We start from the raw sequence: 7,977 nt of genomic DNA, 5'->3' as shown, positions 1-7,977 counted from the left end.
CCACCAGTTGTTTGTTGTGTTTATGAAGAGGTATAATCCTGTACACACTGATTTTGATATTGCAATTAATCAATGGGTGCTAAATTGTTTTGATTCAGACCCAAATTTATTGCAGTTCTGTCACTTTCACCTTAGTATTCATATAGTTTTGTATTATTGTTGCATTGAAGAGAAAACCTACTTCCAGAGAGTGTGAGAAACAACAGAAAAGAAAAAAAGTATTGAAAATATATGAATACCTTGAACACTTAACAAGGTGGATACTTGCGCTGTACAAATCCTATATGATTTTCTGAAATTATTTTTACCTTAGAAATTGATTTAATGTATATGTGTTGTGAGAATGAGAGGGGAGGGGAGGTTGGGAGATAGAAACTGAGAAGAATTGAAAGGGTGAATAATAAACAGTGTGCAACCTATGAAGTGAACTAAACTAGGCATTTCTAACACTTTCATTTTAACTTCACTCCTGCTATATTTATCTCTGTCATTTCTACCCCTGCTGTTTTTACCTCTGCCATTCCTACCTTGTCACTTTTATCCCTGCTTATTTACCCATCCAATTTACCTCTGCCACTTATACCCCTGCAATTTTTCCTTGGCTATTTTAGCTTACCTTTTACTTACCTTATACCTAGAAACCTAAAATTTAGTGACAAAGATCACCCTAATGCTACATTTTGTTGGATTATTCTACTGATCTGTAAAAACATTAATGGATGATACATGTATTTCTTGTACAAAGTTATAGCTATAGATGGCGCCAATCACTTAAAATTTACAGTTGGCAGCAATAATGAATAATGGTAGGCAGTGGCGCCCAAGTATGATTCACTTGGGCTACAAGCTGGTGGCCTATTTCTTAGAATCGCCTTTATTTGGGTTCATGGATGGGTCGGAAATAATGAAAAATGGTACCAACACTGGCGTACAGATGGGAAGGGGGGCTTGGGACTCTCCACCCCCCCCCCCCAAAAAAAGAAGGAGAAAATAGTAAAGATTTTCTGAATATTAAATCCATCACTAAATCAGATTTTTGTATTAAAAAGGTAAACAAATTTGGTTGTTATCGCAGGATTTTTTTTAATTATTTTTATATGTATAATTTGCCCCATATGCAATGACTGGGCCCCTCAAATTGTTGACTCGTCATGCTACCTGCTACCAATCCTCATTTGAATCACTGCCATGAATAAATTGCAGGATGAATGAATTAGGTCTATTCATCAATAAATATCAATCAATCAATTTATCAAAAGTAGAATAAAAAAAAAATGGGATATTTACAGGATAAAATCTTTTTTTTTTTAATAAGGCTTTTTCTCTGGAGATTGATGGAAGTATCAAAGCGGATGAAACCAAGATGAGATGAATAGCCAGTCTCACGACCTCTGAAGAGATTAGAACGAACTTAACAACAGTATTGCCTGCAGTCACAACAGCCATACCGAGCTAATATCGATCAGAGTTATTACGTTATGTGGAATGGCAAATTATCTATCGGTTTAGAGTAAAGTTTGTTGGTGTGACTGAGGCAGCAAGCCATGTCCGCACAGAGCACAGATCAGTCTGCTCGATGAGAAGATTATATAAAAAAAAATAACGCGCTTGAAGAAGATTTGGTCCCAGAAGGGATTTGAATTCCAAGTATCTTTAAAAAAAGCAACATTTATAAACTATATGTCGCTCAATGGACATAGGAATGTAACGATATATTATTCACATCCATTGGATATAATAATGAAAGCAATGTTCAGTTCTTTACTAGCGCCTAACGTATTGGTCTACTGTCGCTGAGCATTTCTCTATGTGCATAAGAAACAACTTTTAAGTACAACTTAAGAGATGGGAAAAGAAAGTAAGTGGATAGTATTGACACTGAGCACATTACTTGTTGAACAAATGTTTTAATTTTGTTTTTATTCTCTAACTCATCCAAATAAATTGTCCTCTTATTAATAATACTACTTCTACTAATAATAATGATGATGATGATGATATAATAGTATTTATAACAATAAACAGGGGCCGCGGAAGCGCCCACATTTGTCCAAAACCGTGTACAAAAACGAAAAAAAATGACAATATGATTGTATTTTTTTGCATGGTCCCCCTACATTTGGCTCAGCCCCCACCCCCCCCCCCCCACTTTGAAAACCTTTCCGCGGCCCCTGATAATAGTAATAATAATAACAATAATGATAATAATAATAATATGCAACATTTATAACAACACATCCATTCTAACTTTAATGAGTATATCTATTAGGGTAACACCAAATTTCTTTGTATTTTTGTAAACCTAAGTGAAACCAAGTTTAGGGTTAATATTTTACAAATATTGAAGTAGGTTACTTATTATTTCAATGCGACCAAATTGAACTTTGCTCGCGAAGAAGTAGGTTAGATATTCATGTAGACAGTCCGCAAAGTTTGACCCACATTGAGTGACTGCGTTTTCCCAATATATTGTTCGATGGTTACTGCAGAAAATTAATGTCTACCATGTCTACCGCGGATATATCATTTTTAAGTTAAGCCTATTTGTATCTTCATTTTAGTTCAGATTTTATGCGTATTTGTGGTACTGGCATATATAAAGTTACTTTCTATTGTACCTCTTAGTACTTAGTTTGTTATTTTCTCCTACCCTATTCCTAACTGTGATTTTAACTGGCTCTTAAAAAAAACACCCATGTCTATTTTGCATATACCTATAGGATTCATGTTTCATCTTGTCCTTTCTAAACTGAGAAGTAATAAACTGAACTCGATGGATTCATGAGGGAGTATAGGTCTATCATATACAATCCTTCCAAAAGCATAAAAAGGGAATTACGTCGTTGAAGCCTAAATCTCATACACCAGACCATTAAGGTCAAGTACATTATTCGCAGTAAGAAAAGGGATGAACAGCGACTATTATTCTATTGTTAACGCTATAATCCTCGGCGAATAACACCTCTTTGAAAACTCCCATTCGCTGGAAACCTCATCGAATCTCAGCAAGGGAGATAGAAGTATATGAATGGGAGTCAAGGGGAGACGCACAAAGGCGCCATTAATACTATGGAATGCGTGTATTCATGCATGGCGTCTCTTTGGCCGACCCCACCCAACCAAGCCATACAGCAAAGCTCTTTTATCTTTAGAAAAAGAGAGAAAAGAAAAAGAGAAATCTCGTTTGGATTTTCTTTGGCTTTTTATCATGAGGTATCATCTCCGGATTTTCAGTGACTTGTTATTATCACTTCTTAATTTACCCAAAGTGAAAAGGCACCGGGAGTGTAAACAAAAATCGAGCTTAAGTCTGCCTTTGAAGCTGTGATAATGTGAAGCTTTTTGTAAAAAGATTGAATTCTTAATCATAAATCATGCAATAATGTAAATATGGATACTTTAAACTGACACCATTTTTATATTTTAATAATATCTATATGTGGGTGAAACACTCAAGTGCTGCTTATATATTTCAAGGTGTTTTAGCATGCTCATAATTATGGTTATAATCCCCCCTCTCTCTCTCCCTCCTTTTTATATCTTTATGGGTTTAGGTGATGGGATGCGAATGTCCATTTGCATTTAAGAACTAAATTTCTGTATTTTTCAGCGATTTGAATTCATTCAACGATCATTTCAAAACGATTTTATAAATATGCCCATATAATTATGGCGATAATCTCCAAAACTGTTAGAATTCCTTTTCTTCCCCTTCCGTCCTCGTTAAAAGATTCCACAACGCTTGCAGAATAATCCAAATCTACAATGCTTCAAAATCTTTAATGACTTAATTATAATTGCATGTTATGTGGACAGGGCCGCTACCGAAGTGCTTTTCTGTAAATAAAACTGTCTGACAGATAAATAATAGGAATGAATACTTTATCAGATCTGTTTCACATCCGTTCTTGTATAATATGCCTATTTTGTTGATTTTACCATATCTTATCATGTGGCAAATACTTCATGATGGACAATAAATAGTGAATCTAAATCGAAATCTTAATAGTAGAAAATTATGCTAAGATTTCAAAATTATATTCATCCATGAAAAGGTTTGTTTAGTAAATTATATTGAAATAACAAGAGTTATACTGTAAAAATGATGACGTAACTATTTTTATTCATCAAGTTTGTTTGTATATACTTTATTTAGACACTATGGGCACCCCTTCGTTGTAGTTTATTGATTTTATTCATATCGTTGTTATTGTTAAGAAGTAATTGTATAATTATTGTTCTATTGCTTCCACTAACCACAAGGCTTGTTCCTTTCTTGCTGTCTCACTAATATTCAATCAAACTGTTTAGTTGTATTTATTTCGTTGTTTTTTATACTTTGTACGTTATGATTCTTTATATAAAAAAGTGTTTTCTTTAATAGATTTTATGTGCAAATAAATGGGAAAATTTGAGAAAAAAAATATTTTCGTGTTTTTGGCCAATACTCTTTATATTAATTTGACAACGGAGGCTCTTAATTAATACTGCACGTAGGAGTTTATTTTGATATTGGCTTTCTTTTTTTTTTTAATCATAATAGTTGCAGCTTTGGTTTTTAATGCAGCCCACAATCATGGCACTAAAAAAATGGATTTTCAAAATTGACACCATCTGACCATGTTGCGGAATATGATGGACCTGTAGTAAATTTGGTGCCAGGTAAAAATGGCAGAGGTAAAGATGGCGAGGTAATGAAGGCCGAGGTAATGATGGCAGGGGTAAAGATGGCAGAGGTAAAAATGGCAGAGGTAAAAATGGCAGAGGTTATGATGGCAGAGGTAATGATGGCAGAGGTAATGATGGCATAGGTAAAAATGGCAGAGGTAATGATGGCCGAGGTAATGATGGCAGAGGTAATGACGGCAGGGGTAAAGATGGCAGAGGTAAAAATGGCAGAGGTAAAAATGGCAGAGGTAAAAATGGCAGAGGTTATGATGGCAGAGGTAATGATGGCAGAGGTAATGATGGCAGAGGTAAAATGGCAGAGGTAAAAATGGCAGAGGTAAAAAGGGCAGAGGTAAAAATGGCAGAGGTTATGATGGCAGAAGTAATGATGGCAGAGGTAATGATGGCAGAGGTAAAGATGGCAGAGGTAAAAACGGCAGAGGTAAAAATGGCAGAGGTAAAAATGGCAGAGGTTATGATGGCAGAGGTAATGATGGCAGAGGTAATGATGGCAGAGGTAAAGATGGCAGAGGTAAAAACGGCAGAGGTAATTGATGGCAGAGGTAAAAATGGCAGAGGTAATGGTGGCAGAGGTAATGATGGCAGAGGTAAAGATGGCAGAGGTAATGATGGCAGAGGTAAAAATGGCAGAGGTAATGATGGCAGAGGTAAAAATGGCAGAGGTAATGATGGCAGAGGTAATGATGGCAGAGGTAATGGTGGCAGAGGTAATGATGGCAGAAGTAATGATGGTATAGGTAAAAATGGCAGAGGTAATGATGGCAGAGGTAATGATGGCAGAGGTAAAAATGGCAGAGGTAATGATGGCAGAGGTAAAAATGGCAGAGGTAAAAATGGCAGAGGTAATGATGGCAGAGGTAAAAATGGCAGAGGTAATGATGGTATAGGTAAAAATGGCAGAGGTAATGATGGCAGAGGTAAAAATGGCAGAGGTAATGATGGCCGAGGTAATGATGGCAGAGGTAATGATGGCAGAGGTAATGGTGGCAGAGGTAAAAATGGCAGAGGTAAAAATGGCAGAGGTTATGATGGCAGAGGTAATGATGGCAGAGGTAATGATGGCATAGGTAAAAATGGCAGAGGTAATGATGGCCGAGGTAATGATGGCAGAGGTAATGACGGCAGGGGTAAAGATGGCAGAGGTAAAAATGGCAGAGGTAAAAATGGCAGAGGTAAAAATGGCAGAGGTTATGATGGCAGAGGTAATGATGGCAGAGGTAATGATGGCAGAGGTAAAATGGCAGAGGTAAAAATGGCAGAGGTAAAAAGGGCAGAGGTAAAAATGGCAGAGGTTATGATGGCAGAGGTAATGATGGCAGAGGTAATGATGGCAGAGGTAAAGATGGCAGAGGTTAAAACGGCAGAGGTAAAAATGGCAGAGGTAAAAATGGCAGAGGTTATGATGGCAGAGGTAATGATGGCAGAGGTAATGATGGCAGAGGTAATGGTGGCAGAGGTAAAAACGGCAGAGGTAATTGATGGCAGAGGTAAAAATGGCAGAGGTAATGATGGCAGAGGTAAAGATGGCAGAGGTAAAAATGGCAGAGGTAATGATGGTATAGGTAAAAATGGCAGAGGTAATGATGGCAGAGGTAAAAATGGCAGAGGTAATGATGGCAGAGGTAATGGTGGCAGAGGTAATGATGGCAGAAGTAATGATGGCAGAGGTAAAAATGGCAGAGGTAATGATGGTATAGGTAAAAATGGCAGAGGTAATGATGGCAGAGGTAAAAATGGCAGAGGTAATGATGGCCGAGGTAATGATGGCAGAGGTAATGATGGCAGAGGTAAAGATGGCAGAGGTAAAGATGGCAGAGGTAAAAATGGCAGAGGTAAAAATGGCAGAGGGAATGATGGCAGAGGTTATGATGGCAGAGGTAATGATGGCAGAGGTAATGATGGCAGAGGTAATGATGGCAGAGGTAATGATGGCAGAGGTAAAAATGGCAGAGGTAATGATGGCAGAGGTAAAAATGGCAGAGGTAATGATGGCCGAGGTAATGATGGCAGAGGTAAAGATGGCAGAGGTAAAGATGGCAGAGGTAAAAATGGCAGAGGTAAAAATGGCAGAGGGAATGATGGCAGAGGTTATGATGGCAGAGGTAATGATGGCAGAGGTAATGATGGCAGAGGTAATGATGGCAGAGGTAATGATGGCAGAGGTAATGATGGCAGAGGTAAAAATGGCAGAGGTAATGATGGCAGAGGTAAAAATGGCAGAGGTAATGATGGCAGAGGTAAAGATGGCAGAGGTAATGGTGGCAGAGGTAATGATGGCAGAGGTAAAAATGGCAGAAGTAATGATGGCAGAGGTGAAAATGGCAGAGGTAAAAATGGCAGAGGTAATGATGGCAGAGGTAAAAATGGCAGAGGTAATAATGGCAGAGGTAATGATGTCAGAGGTAAAAATGACAGAGATAAAAATGGCAGAGGTAAAATGCATGATCATGGATAACAGAAAAATAAGAAAAATTATGAAATAAAACTAATTTTCTTTAATTTCACATCATTATGGACTTGATTATATGACACATATCGTTTTATGTAAATGATGCAATTACAGCAATTACTGGGTTCTTTTTTTTAGCAAGCTCATTGCAGCTAGTCCAAGTGGATTTCAGGTTCCCAAGCTAGTTTCTATGGTAATGGTTACCACATTAATTTGGAAATGTGTAGCGAATCAGGGATTCAAATATATGGGTGTTTCTTTCTTAGATATACCATTCTATCAACCTGTTCTAATGGGGAGGTTCACCCAGACGAAAATTTTGTTGTGAAAAATAACAGAAAAATATATTTGTGAAAATTCGAGGAAAATCCAACAAAGGTAAAGAAAATTACTAAAATTTAAGGTTTTTGATCTGTGACGTCACATGCGAGCAGCTGTCCAATATTTTATGCACTATAAGATGTGAACTTTCCAATTTTTTAATATTTCATGATGGTTATAAAAAATGTTCTTTCAGGGGTGGATATGAAATGATGTGATACTGACGGTATGAGAACTATTATTTTTTTTTTTAAATGACATTTCATTTTTTTTTTATTATACGCGATATATGGGAAAGCTGCTCGCATAATTATGACGTCACCGATGACAAAATCTTTGATTGATTTCCTCAAACCTTCATCAATATTTTTAAAATTATTTTTATGCTATTTTTACAATAAACTTTAGGGTAAACTTCCCCTTTAATTAATTAAATAGGCCTACAATACTTGGGATCCAAAGTCATTGCTTCAAATGTGTACGATTTTGACATGAGAAAACCGTTAATCGAGGAAAAA

The sequence above is a fragment of the Lytechinus pictus genome, chromosome 18 (genome assembly GCF_037042905.1).
Source record: "Lytechinus pictus isolate F3 Inbred chromosome 18, Lp3.0, whole genome shotgun sequence".
NCBI lineage: Eukaryota > Metazoa > Echinodermata > Echinoidea > Temnopleuroida > Toxopneustidae > Lytechinus > Lytechinus pictus.
The sequence above is the reverse complement of the archived record's forward strand: the minus strand, read 5'-3'. Positions refer to the sequence as shown.